The sequence below is a fragment of the Jaculus jaculus genome, chromosome 16 (genome assembly GCF_020740685.1).
Source record: "Jaculus jaculus isolate mJacJac1 chromosome 16, mJacJac1.mat.Y.cur, whole genome shotgun sequence".
Taxonomy (NCBI): Eukaryota; Metazoa; Chordata; class Mammalia; order Rodentia; family Dipodidae; genus Jaculus; species Jaculus jaculus.
The window spans coordinates 19,742,563-19,763,250 of NC_059117.1; the positions used below are offsets into that span (position 1 = coordinate 19,742,563).

General features: G+C 46.4%; 1 protein-coding gene across 7 annotated transcripts in view; it reads right to left on the reverse strand.

Annotated features, from left to right (window-relative positions):
* The window catches only part of Atxn7l1 (ataxin 7 like 1), a 297,249-nt gene that overhangs the window by 275,653 nt on the left and 908 nt on the right, over positions 1-20,688 (reverse strand). The gene's annotated exons all lie outside the window — the stretch shown is intronic.

A 20,688-nucleotide genomic window follows, 5' to 3' on the forward strand; every position in this document is an offset into this window, starting at 1 on the left:
TTCTGGATCAGGCTCCATTCTTCTCAGCAGGACTCTGTACCGCACTGGGGGACTTCCCAGCATGACCTTCACTCCCAGAGGAGGATGGCCAGGCCTTTCCCCAGTAACCATCCACAGCTCTCCTGCTTTCTGGCAGAGGGAGACCCAATCCACGATCCTAACCTTCCTAGCCTTGCTCCCCAGAAAGCCCAATCAGCCTGGGGCCACTTGCAACGCTGGCCTCCCAGAGTCTCAGCACTGGCCAGACTCAGATGGACAATGAATGAGCTTCACACACATCAGAAAAAGGCACTTCCCTGGGTCCAGTGTGGCCTGAGGGAACAAGACTGGTGGAGTGTCAGCCTGACCTGAGCCCTCAGCTGACCTATCTGCATGGGGGGGCTTTCCTGTCGGCTTGGCTGGAGAGAGACCCCTGGGCTGGGTCACCAGGGCAGGGCTGAGGAGCAATCCCACACAAACCAACTCTCTCACGTCTCCATCTCATTCCTTCAACATAGGAGGCACCTATATCCACAGCAGCATCATTCACAATGGCCAAAAAATAAGGGAATGACCCAAATATCACTAGACAAATCACGAATAAACAAAATATACTATGCACCACAACAGAATACCGTTCAACCTTAAACAGGAAGAAATTTGGACATAGGCTTCAACACAGATGAACTTGAAAACATTTTGCTATGCAAAATAAGGCAGTCACAAAAGGAGAAATCATACAATTTCCTTTATATGAAGGGTATATATGGAGAGGCCAATTCATAGACAAATATTGAAGAGTGTCCTTGGGAGGAAGAAATAAATAGTTACTTGGTAATGAATGCAAAGTTTCTGTTTGGGATTTCATAAAAATTCTAGAAATGGATACTGGCAACGGTCACACAACACTGTAGATGTATTTAGTGTCACTGGACATGTATACGCGCGCGTGCGCACACACACACACACACACACACACACACACACACACACACACATATGTTCATATCCATAACTCTCTATATAGACCGGCAGATAGATATATAGATATATACAGAGAGAACGTATGTGGTGTACGGATGTGTGTGCAGAGATGCATATACCCGTATCTGTGCACACGTTCAGAGGCCAGTGAAGACACCGAGTATTCTCCTCTATCATTCTTCCGCCTTATTTCCCTGAAACAGGGTTTCAAACTGAACCAACGGCTCCCCATTGTTTCAGTCAGATTGGCTGACCAGGGAGCCCCAGCAGCCGTTCCGCGTCTGTGTCCTAAGTGTTGGGGTCACAGGCATGTTTGTGTGGCCATGCTTGGCTTTTCCCAGTCAGTGGTGGGAACTGAACTCAGGTAACTTAGGCTTGTGCAGAGCCCACTCTGACCCACCGAGTGCCCTCCCTAGCCCCAATGAACTGTGTATTTTTACATGGTTAAGATATTAACTTTTTAAAAATTATTTTTATTGATTTATTTGAGAGCAACAGACAGAGAGAGAAAGAGGAAGACAGAGACAGAGAATGAGCGCGCCAGGGCCTCCAGCCACTGCAAACGAACTCCAGACACGTGCGGCCCCTTGTGCATCTGGCTAACGTGGGTCCTGGGGAATCGAGCCTCGAACCGGGGTCCTTAAGCTTCACAGGCAAGCGCTTACCTGTTAAGCCATCTCTCCAGCCCAAGATATTAACTTTTATGTTGTGTATATTATCTTAAAAACTTTGAAAGACAAGTGTGGTCTACACTGTGGCTTAAATAAAAAAGAAAGAAGAAAGAAAGGAAGGAAGGAAGGGAGGGAGGAAGGAAGGAAGGAAACAAGGGAGGAATTGGCAATATTTATCTGAATCGCTCCATGAAAAGACGGGGATTTAATGACATTTCCGACACTAAAATGTTCCTCAAGACTGAATTCCCCGGGCACCAGCATCTCCGCAGGCCCTACTATGTCTGAACAGGTGGCAGCATGAGAGCTCACTGAATGGAAGGTGCCACTTAAGCATCATCATACCCTTCCTGCTGCCTGCCCCTTGGCATCCAGTAGGGTCCCCACAGCCCGCCAGCTTCTCCCTCCGGCCTGCGGCAGCCAGGCCCCTTCTCAGTAGGCATAAACTGCCATCCCGCTGTAAATCCTTTCCCACAAAGCGCTGGAGACTGGTCCTCTCGCTGTGCCAAGAAGTCTTTTTCTGACCATCTGCAATCCATTCAGAGGCAAGCGGCAGGAAATGGCGGCGAGGAAAGCCCCAGCAAAACGCAACTGGTGGGTCCACCTCTCCTCCAGTTTAGGGCCAGCAACAGGAAGTGGGCCTTTCTGGGGACACGGCACATCTGTGGGAGTTCCGAAAAAGCGGCTAGGCGTCTGTGAGGGGCTAACTGGGCTCAAGACAGATGCTCACAAAATTTGGTAAGAAAAGCAGGCTGTATTGAGTTTTAAAATTAGCTCTGGAGAAAACTCATTTGAGAAACCAAAACAAACCCCAGACCCTTAGAAGGGAGGGGAAAAAAAAATCACATGAAAACTAACCTCAAAATTGCTTTCTTCTGATTTCTATGGACAATTAGACCACAATTTCTAGTAGTGAGGAATTTAAAAAAAAATTTCTTTTTATTGTGGCTTCCCTCCATGCTGGCTTTGTCAGCTGCTCCATTCCAATAGTGACAGCTTCATTTCCCGGCACTAAAGGCTTAGATCCTCACAGCACTGCAGAGGACATAGAGGCCTGTCTTCAGGCATTTGGTGTGCCAGTAATTAAGTTATTAGAATAGAATCTATGAGATAAGCTTATAACTAAATATGTTTGAAAGACTCAAAACTTATTATTTCTCATTTACTAAGTATGTTCTGAGTAGGGGACAGTAACTTTCTAGAAAGAATCCGGTAACACTGTCAGTAAGTATTTTCGGCTTTGAGGGCCACACTGTTGTCTCAACTACTTCACTCAGCCACTGTAGTACAAAAGCAACTCCAGGCAGTATGTACATGAGTGAATGTGTCAATAAAACTTTCTTTATAAAAACTGGGCAGAGGCTGAATTGTACCAGTGGGCCATTGGTTACTGACTCGCGCTTGAGAAAATATTTACACTCAAGCCAGATGCACAAGGGGGCGCACGTGTCTGGAGTTTGTTTGAGTGGCTGGAAGCCCTGGCGCGCCCATTCTCTGTCTCTCTCTGTCTCTGTCACTTTCAAATAAATAAATAAATACATTTACACTTGTATCTGGATGGTGTTCATGCATCTCCCTTCCCAATTCTGAGCCACACCAAGAGCTTGAAATGAAGGGGACAGTCACCAAGAGGAAGTTACCAAATGCTGTAAAATCAAGGCTTGAATTGTTTTCCTTAAACCCAGATTTGATATACACATGTGCATACACACACCGCACGTATCACATGCATACACTACACACATACATGCAGCCTCAATTTGAGAAAGTTACGGGAAAATTTTTAACAAGACATTCAATTTGCAGGTCTATAGCCGTGTTATAAATAGTTCAAAAAGACATGCCCCTTGGTATACTGAAAACTATTATTCAGTTTAGGAAGGAGGATGCATCACCAACAGTTGGATGAAGGTCTCACCAACATCTCTGTTCTTTTGCTTTACCTTCCTGACTCAAATGACAATGCCAGTCCATACATATATAGGAGCTACATTTGCCTTTCATTAAAATCTTCAGTTCGGGGCTGGAGAGATGGCTTAGTGGTTAAGCGCTTGCCTGTGAAGCCTAAGGACCTCGGTTCGAGGCTTGATTCCTCAGGTCCCACGTAAGCCAGATGCACAAGGGGCGCATGCATCTGGAATTCGTTTGCAGTGGCTGGAGGCCCTGGAGCGCCCATTCTCTCTCTCTCTTTGCCTCTTTCTCCCTCTGTGTGTTGCTCTCAAATAAAAAAAAAAACAAAAAAACAAAACAAAACAAAAAAAACTTAGGTTAGCTGTGGGATACAAGAATTTGGCCAAAATCAAGAACAGCACTGGGTGGGCATTTATTGGGTATATGAAAGTCTTAATAGTTTAAATATTTCAAGGGTAAATTGTATGCTAGATTCCATTTTGTCAGTAAAATTTGCGGTAAGTGTACAAGTTTTTGTTTCTTAACTATTAAGACTGAGCGCTACCTACTGCACTAAGGTGGCACCATATATGTACAAAGTTTTTAGAGTAGGTTGTTAAATATTTACTAAAACAATACTGAAGAGACCTTACAAGATCTTAATTGTGTGTGTTTGACAGTGACTAACCTCCTCCCAGGTCCCTGAACATAGAAAGCAAAGCGTATATTAGTATCAATGAACATCTCCCTTTTCAAAAAAAAAAAAAAAAAAAGCTTCCTGAAAACACCATAGGTGGAACTCTGGACCAATCAGGAACTGGTTCTCTTAGGTGTTAATTTCCAAAAGCAGCGTCCCAGGGAACTCACATCTCACATCCTTTTGCGTATTTGCCTATGTTTTGGGATGAAAACTCATGACTGTCCACATCCTAGCTATCTTTGCTGCCTCTACGTGTAACACTAATTCTTTCCCTCACATTCATTCGCTTTCCAAACATTCACTTGGCTTCTATTACACACCCTTTCCGGGTCTCTGGGTGAAATCATACCCAAATGGTCAAATGGTCCCTGCTCTCAAGTCCTCAAGTCAAAGGTCTTGTTGCCCACAGACTGAAGTTTCTTCCTTCCCTCATCACCAGGACTCTTGAGCCCAATCTCATTCTCCCTGCAGTGCCAGAGACATCAGCAAGCTGCGTGATGAGTTCCGGGAGGGGCGGTGGCCAAAGCTGTTCCTCCTTCACTCCCCACCTAGTGCCCGGCCTTGCGTCATCCATCTCCTGGGTACGTGGTGGCTTTCTACTGAGCCAGCAATTCGGGAAACACTCCTGGGTTTCCTGAGCCACAGGGCATCACTCAGCCGGGTCTGCAATTTAGCTCAGGGGTTCACCTGACTCAGGCTGGAAGGTAAAGAGCCTGGTTACTGTAAGTGTTATCTTCTTCCCCAAACTGAAGTGGAGGCTCCCTTGAATGAGTGGGCTAATGTCGCTCATGTTTTAAAACCTGGGCTCTGCTGACCAGGGTTGGACTGCTATTTTTTTCTCTGAGCTCCCCCATTGATTATGGGTTTACACGGAACACACACCTTGACACGTGGGCACGCCAGTCCCTGACCTTGCCCCTCCCTAGCTGAGGAATCATGGTGCTCAACTCCTTTTCTGAAGATTGGTAATTAAGGGGGGGGGGGAGCCTTCCTCTGCCTGCTAGAAGGAACTGAAAACAGTGGCTCCTTCCCCCCGCCACCCCCGTTCCTCAGAAAGATGTCTTCCTTACAGAAGAATGCTGGCCAGTAAAAAGTAGGTCAGAAAGACAGAACTTGAAAATGATCATCCTACTCCCCCTGTAAAGAAGTAACTAACCCAGGTGAGGGTTACTGATCGAAGCCAGTGGTTGGGGGGGGGGGATTCCATGAAATTCCCTGTTGTGGAATGGGACGTTCACTAAGACTCACCCACAGCAAGACATACTACAGAAGGAAGACACGTCTTTGCCATGGAGAAAGGCAGCCACCACCTTCCCAGGTGACAGGGATCTTATTACATGGCACCCCTGACATCATGTGCCCTTCATGAGATGTGGAACGGAAGCATTTGGAGTCACCTGGGATCTACCCCGAATCACCAATGTTTAGGCCCAAATCTGAGACTTGAGCTCCACTATCAGAGAAAAAGCACAGAAAAAACAAAAAACAAACAAGGTAAATGACACAAGGAAGTGATTTGATAGACCAGTATGTAAAGTATGCTAACCAGTCACACTTTTAATATATGTATATATAGAAATCTAAATATATAAAATATTTGCACATACATATATTTGCATATACATATATGGGGTGGGAAGGTACCCTTCTAGATTAAAAGTGATCAAAAATATATACCAACCAAATGCAATGTATGAATTTTGACAAGATCTTAGCTTAAAAAAAAAAAAAAAAGGAAGCTACAGGGGCTGGAGGGATGCCTTAGCGGTTAAAACACTTGCCTGCAAAGCCAAAGGACCCAGGTTCAATTCCCCAAGACACACATAAGCCAGATACGCAAGGTGGAGCATGCATTTGGAGTTCCTTTGCAGTGGCTGGAGGCCCTGGTGTACCCATTCTCTCTCTCTCCCCCCCCACCCCATGTGTGTCTGTGAGAGAGAGAGAGACTTTCAAATAAATTTTTTTTTTTAATTGACGTTAAAAAAGGAAGCTACAAACATTTCTGAGGGACAACAAGGGAAATTTGAATATGAAGTGGATACTGGATCCTTGTAGGAAATGACTGTTGGCTTTCTATACATGGTACTGACATTATGATTAGGAAACACATTTACCTTTAGGGGAGGTACACTTAAATATTTGGGGGTGAAGTGTCAAGCTGGTGGCTCAACAAATACACACACACACACACACACACACACACACACACACACACACACATAGTGAAGCCATAAAAATTTAAGTGAATTAGCTGAAGATGTGGCAGAATGATAAATATTTAGAGGTGAAGTGTCATCGAGTATTCAACCTATTTTTAAAGATTATTTATTTATTTATTTGATTATTTGAGAGTGACAGAGAGAGAGAAAGAGGCAGATAGAGAGTGAGAGAGAGAATGGGTGCGCCAGGGCTTCCAGCCACTGCAAACGAACTCCAGACGTGTGCGCCCCCTTGTGCATCTGGCTAACGTGGGACCTGGGGAACCGAGCCTCGAACCGGGATCCATAGGCTTCACAGGCAAGCGCTTAACCGCTAAGCCATCTCTCCAGCCCTCAACCTATTTTTAAATGTGACAAAAGTATTTTTATATCTCTTATTTTAATGTGAACCGTCCACCATTAGCCTCATATGTTTTGAATGCTTGGTCCCTAGTTGGTGGCAATCTGGGAGACAGAGCCTTGCTGGAGGAGGTGTTGCTGGGGGCAGGCTTTGGGGTACCATAACCCAACTTCCCCTTTGCCAGAGCACAGCTCATTCTTGCTGCTGTCCTCCATCTGCTGTGGTAAGACATGATGTCCCGCCTCTGCTCCACCCCTTCCCTGCCATGATTAAACTTCACCTCCAGACTATAGACCAAAAGAAACCCATTCTTTCCACTGGCTACTTTGGGTCAGTGTTTTGTCACAGCAGCATGAAGCTGTGACAAAATATTCGGATATAGTGTTAGGTATAAATATATATTTTAACATTAAAAGACAAAATGGGGCGTGGTGGCGCATGCCTTTAATCCCAGCACTCGGGAGGCAGAGGTAGGAGGATCGCCATGAGTTCAAGGCCACCCTGAGACTACAGAGTTAATTCCAGCTCAGCCTGGACCACAGTGAGGCCCTACCTCGAAAAAAAAAAGGGGGGGGGCTTGAGAGATGGCTTAGCAGTTAAGGTATTTGCCTGCAAAGCCAAAGGACCCAGGTTCGATTCCCCAGGATCCATGTTAGCCAGATGCACAAGGGGGTGCATGCATTTGGGGTTCATCTGCTGGCTGGAGGCCCTGGCATGCCCATTCTCTCTCTCTCTCCCTTTCTCTGTCAAATAAATCAATAAATAATAAAATATTTAAAAGACAAGATGGGGGCCACCTTTGTAGTCTAAGTGGTGTGCATACAGGTGATTGTGATGCTATTTCAACCTTTTATATGTGTGCGAAATGTTCACATTAACATGCATGGCAACCGTGCAGGTGGGGGGTTCCTCTTCAACTTGAGGCTCACTCTGGATCCCCACGGTGACACTTTCCTGCAATCCTTTCTCTACTGACATCAGAACCCATGGAGGATGCTGAGGCTCCTCCCCAGGCTGAGCCAAGTCCTTCTCCACTGTGACTCCGACTATCTACAAGCATAAGACACTTCCCAAGTCCTGTCAGGTCTCAGAATCTCAGCAATCTCAAAATCCCAGGCAGTGAACCAAAGCAACTCATAGGTCGTCTCCAGGCTGATTTCTGATTGCAGAATACAAAGGGAAATCTGTTGTTCAACAGGTACCGTGCACACTTTGCAAGAAAAAGAAATTCTGGAGGTTGGTTGTTCAACTGAACTGTGCACTTAAAATGCAAAATATTATGTTATCTTATAAGCTGTGGTTTAAGAAACAAAAAAGAAAATAAGGCATTTCAAGAAACATACCTAAAAGGCAAACTCGATGCTCAGTGAACTATAGCACTCTGTTGGTTAAAAAGATACTCAGGAAAGAAAAAGAAGATATGATCCCTCTTCTCCTCATTCCTTTCCGGAAGGTTCTAAGGCAGGCCATAATAGGCAGATCCCGGAGTGGACATTGGCAGGATAAAGAACTGCTAAAATTTAGGGGTCCTAATGAATGATGGGTACAGTCTGCAGCACAGGGTACAGAGAACAACCAGGCTGCGTGTTCTTAAGAGGTGAGGAGGGGGCTGGAGGGATGGCTTAGCGGTTAAGGTGCTTGCCTGCAAAACCAAAGGACCCAGGTTCCACTCCCCAGTACCCACGTAAGCCAGATATACAAGGTGGCGCGTGCGTCTGGAGTTCATTTGCAGTGGCTGGACGCCCTGGTGTGCCCAATTTTCTCTCTTTCTCGGCGTCTCTCTCAAATAAATAAAATAAAATAAAATAAAAAGAGATGGGGAAAACTTCCCACAGCATATGGGCTGGGTTCTGCACAGACAGTGTCAGTGTGAGCACAGGGGAAGGCAGAGACAGAGAGGGCAGGAGCACGGCTGAGAGGGGCAGCCCACCTGCTATTTAAGGCAACGCCCGAAACTCCGCGGCAAAGCAGGAAGCCCCCCGATCTGTCAACCTGATGGTTACACGTTAGGCCTGTCTTGGTATTTAGAGTTTTAGCCACGGGAAGTGGCAGCACTCATCTCCACTCACATCCTGAAAGACACAATGAAGGGAACAGGCCTGGGAACACAGAATGCTTTTTCAAATGTAGGTGGGACACACAGCACCACCCTTTGCCCAAAGAGATGACGACCCAATGGCTCACTTTCTTCCCGGCACAGGAATCTGTGATTTTTAAAAATTTTTTATTTATTTATTTATTTGAGAGCAACAGACAGAGAGAGAAAGAGGCAGGGAGAGAGAGAGAGAGAGAGACAGAATGGGCACGCCAGGGCCTCCAGCCACTGCACACGAACTCCAGACGCATGTGCCCCCTTGTGCATCTGGCTAACGTGGGACCTGGGGAACTGAGCCTCGAACCGGGGTCCTTAGGCTTCACAGGCAAGCGCTTAACTGCTAAGCCATCTCTCCAGCCCGAATCTGTGATGTTTTATGTGTGAAGTGTCCTGGGCAGGCCCGGGTTGGGGGTGGGGGACACCATAAATCCCACACAGAGGAGGCTACTGTGTAGGAAGGGTAATGGCGCTGAAAACAAAACGCATGCCACAGCGGTGAGCAGAGGGGGAGAGGGAAAGGGACAGAGAAAGAGATCAATCCCTGGGACCAGCAGACCCATTTCACGTAAGACTCAACGAGCCTGGCAAATGAGGAACAGGTAAAATGCAGAGTCACAGGGACGGGGCACTGCCACACTGCCCTGCCTTCACGTGGGAGATACATCCTGTGCCTTTCTCAGCCACTCAGTCCAGCGAATCTTCTTTATCACTGCCCCTCAGCCGCTGAGACAGCTAGGGCATGCTGTGGCTGCAGGAGGCAAAGGACTTTCACACCCACTTAACAGGCGTATCGCCATCAAAAGGACACCTTGAATGTGGAGGGTATTGAAAAGCTATCTCCACTCCATCATCCAGAGGAGCACACCCTTCGTGAAAATACTAACAATCCCAACGCCAAGAGCAAATTGAACAGCAGCTAGAAGATGTTCAAAAGGGGGAAAAAAGAGAGAGAGAGACAGAGAGAGAGAAATCATCACTGTAGACAGATGCCCCTGGAGTTGCTTGGCAACCATCTTTGCTAACACCCTTCTTCCAAAAAGGAGCACTTTGCATCAGCTGCTGTGATTCCCTGGGGCCAGCGCTCTGACCACACAGGCCCTATAGCTGATGAGAAAGCCTTCTACCAATGGGACACCCTGGTTCCTCTAGCAGGTCACTGTCCTTCATGGGCAAGGGGAATGGACAGCTGGTCTCTCCGCACCATTCTCCTGAAAAAAAAAAACATGCTCTTCTGGAAGGACTGGACTAAGTGAGGCAAGCCAAGTGTGCAGGTATGACATTTAAGCAGCTCCTCACCTGCACTAGCAAGAGCCTTTGTTCACACCTCCGTAGGTGTGCTTCTACGTGCTAGCTGGACTCTCCTTAATCCCTATATTGCTCCAAGGATGACCCCCCCCCCATGATCCTGAGATTAGTGTGCATCCTTTGGAACTAGTACCCCTATAGGTTTGAATCCCAGCTCCTCTATTTCCCAGTCGAAGCACCGGAGTAATCACTTGACCTCTCGAAGCTTTGGCTTCCCAATCTCCAAACCGGGGGTTGAGAGCAGGATTTGGCTCACAGGGTGGTCATGAGGACTGAATGAGAATCTGCATGTTTAGCTCTGTGCCTGGCGTCAAGCCAGTACCTGGTGGCCACTGCTGGAGCAATTGGGACACAACGTGTTCCCTGAAAGTGGAAGTTCAGGAAAAGCGACAACAAAGAAGACCCGAGTGCTTGGTAAAAATCACATTATTGAAGCTGTATGCGATGCCAAATAGTATGTCATTTATTTTTACAACTCTGAGAGGTACTGTTATTCCTCTTCTGAAAACAGGGGAATTAAGACCAAAATTAATGTGCAGCTGGGAAATAGGTTGAGTCAAGATTTAAATAATGCTCCATGAAACTCACAAGTCTGTCATGCCAATGAACTCTGTGTGTGTGTGTGTGTGCGCGCGCGCGTGCGTGCACATAGTGAAATACACATGACATACAATTAACCACCTTAACCATTTTTAAATGCACAGTTCCATAGCCTTAAGTACATTCACAAGGCTGTGTAACCACCACCATTTATCTCCAGCCCTGCCATCACCCCTAGCTGAAACCCTGAACCCCTTGAGGACTAACTTCCCATCCCTGCCTCCCACACTCCAGAACACACCACTCCACTCGGTCTATATGAATGTAACTCCTCTAGGAACCTCACAGACGTGGACACATGCAGTATTTTCTCGTGTGTGTGTGTGTGTATACATATGTGCTTTGCCAGTAATTGAACCAATGGCTTTACGCACGTAAGGCAAGTGCTCCACCACTGAGCTATACTCTCAGGCCTGGTTGGGCAAGACCTTGGCCTGACATGGTCACAGTGAGAACTGCCCCAACAAGCTACAATGCTGGACTCACCTGTGGTTAGTGTGATCACATACAGGGCACCTGATTCTCCACTCCAGATTTCATGACCAACGGGTGTGACGGGGCAGGTTGCAATGCTCCCTGGCTGAGGGCATCCTTGTATCATTAATGCTCGCAGGCTTGCAATCAGCTTGGCAGAAGCAGGTACACTGACGGCCAATTCCATGTTCCTAACTACAGTGACCTGGTGCCAGGTTGTCCTGTACCATAGAGTATTTACTTAGTCTCCTCTTTTCCCTTGAGCACCTGATCACTTAAAATGGACAGGCGGAATTGTGTTAGGAAACTACATGGACAATGTATTTGCATAAAAACAAATGCATTGTCCACAGAGGAAATCCAGCTTTCCTTAAAACAACTGGGCGAGCCAGGCTGAGCGGTGGTGCCTGATTAGGATCCTAAGCCTTAGCCCTGGCCCACTTGCAGGAAGGGGCTTTGTGAGCTCTCACCATTAGCTGAGGGGTTTTAGGGTTCACAGTCAGTTCCACTGGGCAGAAGGGGCCAGTCTGAGCGCTGCAATAGGAGTGGACAAAGCTAGCCTGGCAGCTCCAATAGGAGACCCCCCCCCATCATTGCAGAGTGACACACAGAAGCCAGTGCTTGCCATTCAGCTTCTACAATACTCAGGAAACGTCCAACTCACTGGCCAGTCCTTCCTCTTTCTAGTATATTGGACTACGGACGTCCCTGAACAATCATGGCTCCCAGCTGTGGACACTGGGCCATTCAGGGGGTGTAGTCCTCAGATAAAAGGGATTTGAGGGCTGAGGAGATGGCTTAGCAGTTAAGGTATCTGTACTGTAAAGCCAAGGGACCCAGGTTCAATTCACCGGGACCTGCATAAGCCAGATGCACAAGGGGGCGCACGCATCTGGAGTTAGTCTGCAGTGGCTAGAGGCCCTGGTATGCTCATTCTCTCTTTCTCTCTCCCCTTCCTTCTCTCCTTCTTTCTAATAGATGAAAATAATTTAAGGGCTGGAGAGATGGCTCAGCAGGTAAGTGCTTGCCTGTGAAACCTAAGGACTGTGGTTTGAGGCTCGAATCCCCAGGACCCATGTTAGCCAGATGTACAAGGGGGCGCATGCGTATGGAATTTGTTTGCAGTGGCTGGAAGCCTTGGCATGCCCATTCTCTCTCTCTCACTCTCAAGTAAATTAAAAAAAAAATTAATTAAAAAAAAAAAACCAGGGATTTGACTAGGGCAAGGTCTCTCCATGCTGGCTACTACCACTTTATGTTCATTTCAGAAGGATATCATGAATGAAACAAAATGACACAAATAAAAGGTCATCCCAGGCGGTAGAAACACAAGCCACCCAGAAAAGCATGCAGAAATGATCCTTACTCCTTTCTACATCAATTCAGCAGAGCCGAGACAGCAGGCTCACGTCAACTGGTGGCTGAAGGAGTCAATATGGCCCCACCTAATGTCCTAAATGATGCTGAGGCACTGTCATCGGGAGCCCTCAAGAGTCAAGTCTGCCCCTGCCCTCCCTATTTTCTAATCCCTAGCATGGAGATCTTGAAGCCAGCTGCTCTGTTCTCGCGTGTACATCCCCATTTCAGACAGATCCCACGGGTAATCAAGCTGCAGAGAACGCCAGTTGTATTTCCAGCCCGACTTTCAATATAAACGGAAATCTGAATGTTTCACCGGGGTGCTTCTGACATCAGGGGCCTCCAAATAAGAAATGCCATCGTTATCAGAATCTGTGCTTTGGGGGAGGTGGGTTCTTCCTCTCCCCACAGTGGGGGAAGTGCTGGGCCAGCCTGAATGAGAACCTGCCTCTTCTGGTGTTACCACTGACTGCAGAGAGAACCAAAGGCTGGAAGCAGTCTCCTCCAAAGCCTTTGGAGGACAGCTCCTCGAGGGACCCAGTCTCCCCTCTCTTAGATCTTCCCAAATGTAGTCACAGTATAGGTGACAACTGAAGACTTTCGACCTACTGGAGGACCATATAAGCAGAATATTTTTGTTTTCCCTCTCACTATTTTTCAGGTCTTCTTACCTCAAAAGCTCCACTCGATACCAGTGATTCTCCACCATGGGGCTTTGCTTCCCTAGGGGACATGTGGCAATACCTGAAGACATTTTTTGCTATCATCATGCAGAGGGCCACCACTGGGATCCTAAGCATCCTAAGATGCACCCAACGGTCCCCACCACAAAGCACTTAACTGAAGGTGTCAGGAGTGTCACTGGTGAGAAAACTTACACCTCTCTCTGCTCTGCTAGATTCACCCTAGCAAGAAGACCTGCTAGTTTCTAGAATATTCTATATTCTCTTGTACTTTGGGGCCTTCACACAGAACATTTCCTCTCATTCCACCTTGTCCAACTCCACACATGGGGACACCACAGATCTTTCTTAAAATTTTTTTTTTTTTTTTAGGTGAAGTAGAATTCCTTTCAGAGAGGGTTTATTGAGGCCATAGCCTAGACTTGGTCCTCCTGTGATGCCCTCCACCAGGACCACCACTTTTCCGGTCACAGGGCCCTTTGTTGTCTCCATGACTTGTATGTCTGTAATTGCTGCCAGGAGGGAACCTTACTGGCACAGGAGGCACTCACTGTGCTTGGCACTGCGTGTCCCCCGTGCTCAGCCCGGAGTGAACCATATACATGAAGGAGGCCAAGAGGCAGCAAGATGTCCTCCTGTGTCAGGACCACAGGAGACTGAGGCAGCCCCTTACAACAAGCACACAGCCCTCCAAGACAGAGAAATGGCAAGACCATACTTAGAATTTCCTGTCATTCACACATGATGCAAACAACGAAAGTACATGTATATCTACTTCAATGCACTCATGATGTCTTTGGAAAAGGTGACAGGGAGACTTACTTTCATTGTAAATGTATGTGTGTGTGTGCTCGTTTGAATTTTGTAATGTGAACATTGCTTTTTTTAGTTTTTTTTGTTCATTTTTATTTATTTATTTGAGAGTGACAGAGAGAGAAAGAGGTAGATAGAGAGAGAGAAAGGGTGCGCCAGGGCTTCCAGCCACTGCAAACGAACTCCAGACGTGTGCGCCCCTTGTGCATCTGGCTCACGTGGGTCCTGGGGAGTTGAGCCTTGAACCGGGGTCCTTAGGCTTCACAGGCAAGCACTTAACCGCTAAGCCATCTCTCCAGCCCGAACATTACTTTTTTTGTTAGATGAATTTAACAGTCTACATTTTTAGAGACAACAAAAATGCCATTATTTTCAAAGACTAACACACAAGAGATGGCTCAGTGGTTAAGGTGTTTGCCTGCAAAGCCTAAGGCTCTAGGCTTGATTCCCCAGTACCCACATAAGCCAGATGCGCAAGGTGTTGCATGCATCTGGAGTTTAATTTGCACTGGCTAGAGACCTTGGGCATGCCCATTCTCTCTCTCTCTTAAATAAATAATTTTTTTAAAAAAGTATGATACACAAGAGACCCTGCCCAATCTAACTCAAGTGTTGAAGGCAATATTGTATGCAGAGTTTCCAAGCATGCCCACCCTGTCAAACTTCCTGTTCTGGAAGTGTCCACGGCCACACTTTGGGGGTCTGGCACATGGAAATACTGGTAAACATAAAGACACACTCATTTCCAAAGCTTTGTCTCTCCCTAACTGGATGGTCTGGGCGTCCTTTCGCAGTTTACCTGCCTACGGCGTAACCTGTTAGTTGGAAATCTTGCTGATTCCCTACGGTTTACTATTCTACCTTGAAGCTTCTCAGTAGCTCCATCCTTCCAAGCCAAACCTGAGTGAGGCCATGAAATGCCAACAATGCGGCCACCTGTCCGCAAAAAGGGAGGAAGGTAGGTTAAGGAGAATGGAGCTGAAGTGCATGGTGAAAATGAAGCTTATCCGTGCCCATCACCCACTAACATAGTAACAGCGCTGTCTGTAGGGTGATAAAGCAGCTTCCCATAAACCTCCACAGCTTGTCTCCAGTTTCCCTGGTTTGAGTGGTCAGAATACTCCATCCTTCCCAGGTCACTTGCCATTTCCCCCTTCAATTTGCTCCCATCCAGCTTTATCCGTAAGACTCTTCAACCTGAGCCGGCACATTTCCATATTCCCTGTTCGCTCCTCTGCCCCAGCCAGTTCCCCAGTAACTCGGAAGTGTGGCTAGACCATACTTGCAACTGGAAGTGTTCCCAGTTTATCTGCATCAAATGCAAACACACGGAGACCTTTGAACACAGACGAGTACCCAGAGTCACAAGCGTGAGCTTCCGAAAGACAGACGAGATCTGTCCAGGCCTTACTTTTCTCAGTGATAAAATGAAACAACTTATCACTTAAAAAATATTATTTTTAGACCTCCCGGTCACCAGGAAAAAAAAATTAAACCTTTGTATAAATTCTTCTTAGTCGTAAGCCATGAACTTCCTAAAGGTTCTTCACCTCTGGCTACAACTGCTTAGCTGCATTCTATTTTTAAAAATGCTATGTTCAGGGCTGGAGAGATGGCTTAGTGGTTAAGGTGCTTGCCTGCAAAGCCAAAGGACCTCGGTTCAATTCCCCAGAACCCACATAAGCCAACTGCACAAGGTGGCGCATATGTGCGGAGCTCATTTGCAGTGGCTAGAGGCCCTGGCATGCCCATTCTCTCTCTCAAATAAAATAAAAGATAATTTAAATATATATATATATAAATGTGGTTTTTTGAGGTAGGATTTCGCTCTAGCCCAAGGCTAGTCTGGAATTGTCCATGTAGTCTCAGGGTGGGCTCAAACTCATGGCAAGCCTCCTGCCTCTGCGTCCCGAGTGCTGGGATTCAAGGCGTGCACCACCACGCCTGACTTCAAAGTAATTAAAAAAAAATGCTATGTTCACAGAAGTGGTCTTTAAATTATCAGCTTTATAAAGTGATGATAAAATGCTTTTCTCTAAAGATAAAGTCCCAGATACAGTGTATCTTTTCCTTTCACCACACAGTACTTAAAAAGTCAAGGTAATTAGAATGATAAAGTTCCCTAGAACTAGTTTCAGTAATAAATGATAGTGATAGTCATAATAACAATAAAAAAGAATAAAACAAGCAGGCTCTCGGCACATACTATATGCTCAGCCCTTTCCTATTATCTTAATACTCACAGCAGCAGCCCTGTTATTATCCGTTTTATAGTTAAGGGCACTTATGAGACGTATGAACCCCACTCCTTGTCTATGAATTGGCATTTCTACTTTAAAAACATTTGGGTAGTACAATTAAAGCTAGAGAGCACCTTTCTGAGTTGTGGGGAGGTCTGTGGCCATCCCACTCTGAACGCACCCAATTTCATCTAAACCCTAGGAAAGCTGGCCGGGGAAGGTCTCCAGGTGAAGAGAAAGAGGACTTCCTTGGAATTCTGTCACCTGTTCCCATACAGGTTAGGCCACACTTCTCCCTACAGACAATGCAATCCATTATTTCTCAGAGCTCTGAAGGTCCCGAACCATCCAAAGTATTTGTAGTAAGTAGATTATGCAGTCAATTTTGCTACCAAGAAGTAAACAGTGGAGAAGTATCCCCAGCTAGTCTCAGTATTTCTGAGGTAGTGGAAGGTGTTTTGTTTTTCATATGATGGTTTTGCTGGGTTTTTTTTTTTTTTTAAGGTTTCTTTAGAAACAGACTGTCTGGGGTGAATGCGTCTTAAGGGTGGGGACAGTCGATAGAGGAGCTTAGGTGCAGAGGTCTCAGAGGGACTGCAGAGGACAGTCAGTCCTACTCTCTTGCTTTATGGCTGGAGAACAGGCCCAGGGATGGGAATTGCTCCCCAGGGCATACATAGGAGCAGAGCACAGGAAGCTAGCTAGCTCCAGCTCTCCCTGGCTTCTTTCAAAGGCCAGGCTGCTCTAGCTAGAACCCCTGTCAGCAGCATGGACCTAGCCATAGCTGATGGTTCGGTGATAATATGGCAAGGTTCACCTGAATTTGCTGAATTCTTTTTGAACCATTATTTTTCCCAATTTTGGATAGAAATAGTAAGACCATGACAAGGCTTTATTTTGGAGATCTCGAAGCATTCAGTTAAGGGTTCCCACTTTAAATAGGCAGAGAATTAAAACAAAGCAAGGTTCAGCAGGATGAGGGATGGGGAAGGAACTTTATCATAATAATCAAGTTATTAGTAAAGTCCGAATGTACTTGCTACGCTTTCTGAAGGGGCGGCCATCGAGGCAGAAGGTGAAATGAGTGCTATCTCACATTTCCCGTCTAACTTCCCTACCTGAGCTCAGTCTATAAAAAAGATCATGTCACGCCAACGTTCACAGCCACATTACCCACAGTAGTTAAAAAATGGAGGGGTTGGAGAGATGGCTTGGTAGTTAAGTCACTTGCTTGCACAGCCAAAGGACCCAGGTTCGATTCCCCAGAACTCACGTAAGCCAGATACAAAAGGTGATGCATGTGTTTGGAGTTTGTATGCAGGGGATGGAGGCCCTGGTATGACCATTCTTTTTCTATCTGCCTTTTTCTCTCTCTCTCCCCTCTCAAATAAATATTTAAAAAGGTGAAGTAGCCAAAGATAAAGAGTGCGTAAGAAAAATGTTACATATATGTATATGTATATATATATATATAGATTATACATACATATATATATATATATATATATATATATACACACACACATATATACACACACACATATATACACACACACATATATGAATGAATGGATATTACTCAGCCTTCAAAAGTACTAATATGTGCCACAACACGGGCAGACCCTGAAAACACTATGCTAAATGACACACAAAAAGCAAATATGAGGGCTGGAGAGATGGCTTAGCGGTTAAGCGCTTGCCTGTGAAGCCTAAGGACCCCGGTTCGAGGCTCGGTTCCCCAGGTCCCACGTTAGCCAGATGCACAAGGGGGTGCACGCGTCTGGAGTTCGTTTGCAGAGGCTGGAAGCCCTGGCGCGCCCATTCTCTCTCTCTCCCTCTATCTGTCTTTCTCTCTGTGTCTGTCACTCTCAAATAAATAAATAAATAATTTAAAAAAAAAAAGCAAATATGATTGCTATGAGTGAACGTATGAGGAATTCAGAACCAGGCCCCTTCATAGATACAGAAAGCAGACTAGAGGAAGCCAGGGCTAAGTAAAGGAGGGAAATGGCAAGTTATGTATAGTGGATATAGTTCCTGAAGGTAGATGAGGAAAGTTGGGACACAGATATTGAGGACGGCTTACAACTCTGTGGCCGTACATAATACCACTGAATTGTACATCCAGGAGTACTTAAAGTGGTAAATTTTATGTTACGTATCACCACAAAATTATATCCATTCATTTCTCAACTGGAACTCCGAAACTTTATTCTTTCATTGCCATTCAAGCTCCGATTTCTTCTCAAGACTTGCTGACTGCTAACAGCGTCATGGTCAGTCCATGGACGTCCAAGGCACACGGATACACAGAATCCCACAGAGGCCATTTGTGTCCTGAGCTTACCCAACCCACAAACGTATTCCCACCCCCATGCTTCCTACCTGCCAACTCCAACAAGGAGGCCCATGTCACTGAACCCCCTGATGCAGAATCTCTGCTCAACCCTGAAGTTTCTCACCGTGGGGAAGCATGTATTATTATATGCATGTTTCATCTGTAAAGAAAACAGTGTGCACACACCAGAAAGACCATCAGAAACCGCTCAGCCAAGTCTGCTCCACCAGGCCCCTGAACACAGAGGTGAAGCCCATGCCTAGCTATCGCTATGCTGGTGAAGCTAGCAGAGGCCCGTGGTACTCAATGCAAATGCATACAATTAGGAGCCAAGTCTTCATAGGACAAAGGACATGATAAGCAGGATGTAACGTTTGTGACTTCTGAAGGAAGGAGGGCTTTTCATTTTTCCTTCAAAACGTCCATTTCTCATGAAGCAAAGAGAACCCGAGAACAGGCATCTTTTGAAATAGAACGTGGGGGGGCGGGGGGGACGGGGAGGAGGCTCCACTTTTGTGCATTATGGTCACAGTCGATCACTCAGACCTGCCAAGTACCACACCCTGACCTTTACTCAACTTTAACATAAGGCACCATAACACCCTGGCAACATCGCCAGTGGACATCTCCAGTGGTCCAAGAAGTCAGTTCCATACGCTGTGAAAGAGCCAAAGAGTGGGTGAAGGAAAACAGCCTCTGGGGAGGCTTTCCCACTACCAACACACATGGTCATCTAGCACAGATAAACTGCCACTTGTAAGCAGCCCACCTGACATCATTCCCTTGCGCATCCTAAACACACACATCGAGATCATGCTAAGATATTTAGAGGCAAACATCTTTGGAATAATGTTGTGTTCCCAAAGCGCTTAATTAGCAGAAACGCTATGCTAGAGAGGTAGCCTTGAATATGCAGGCATTTTTAACCTCCATCCCCCAGCCCGAGCACAAATTTTCCTCTCTCTGGAGGGGTCAGGAAATGATTGGGTACCAAAAACCAACTATCAACCCGCAAGATGAGTTCCATCTTTCCAAGCAGGTTGCACCTACTTTTCAGATAAGTATCCTCTTTTGAAGAGAAAGACTAGCCTTTTGAGCCTTTCTCTCTCCATTGGTTTATAAGAGCAATGCTCCTCCAGCCTGGTTTATGTCTGAACTTTTTGAATGTTTCGTCTTCCCGTCTGTGCCTTCCTCCCATCACCAAGTTCAGCCAGTTAGTATATCACAATTCAAATGAACCCACCGATTTGTTCAGCAGAAAGTGGCCCGCAGAGTCGCTCCATTCAAAGCCACAGGCCAGTTACATATGGCGGCCTTGCAAACACCGGACATGACTGACTTATGACCACCACAGGCGGTCCATGCCCAGCTCCAACAAGCCGTGGCTGCATGCACGTGTCTGCTCTGGGATCAACTCTCTTCTCGCTATATGTTATTTGCATGCTGAGAAGCGGAGATGCTGGGCAGAGCTGGGATGTGGGGGGGTGGGGGGGGTGGGGAGGATGCATATGCAGCTGTCCCGACCCTGATACCAGCTGACAACCTGTGACAGGATGCGAAGTGGGCCAAAATGTCACTTGCAGCAAAGGTTTGCCATGTATAATGGTTTGCAGTTGAGGTGGAAAGTAACTGCTGGAATGACTGGCCATGTGGGGTTCATTAAAACTGTTGCGCATTTGCACACAAGGAAGGCTGGAATGCTTGTGAAGGGAGCCCCACTCTTCACTTGGGGATTTCGACCCACCACCATTTGGCAATGGTGTTCCAAAGGAGGAGGCATGGCAGATAAAATTAGGAGGCTCCGACTGTGGACTCTTAACTGAAGAGCAGTAAACTTCTGCCTTCCACAGCCTCCCCCACCCAGCGCCCCCCAATTGTATTTATACTTTGAAAGAAGTTAACATGAAGCAGTAGTCACCTGGGTGTGCTCAATTTTTTGACAAGCCTTAGTCACTCTGTACCCAGCAGAACAATTCACATTATATTCCAAATCCTGTG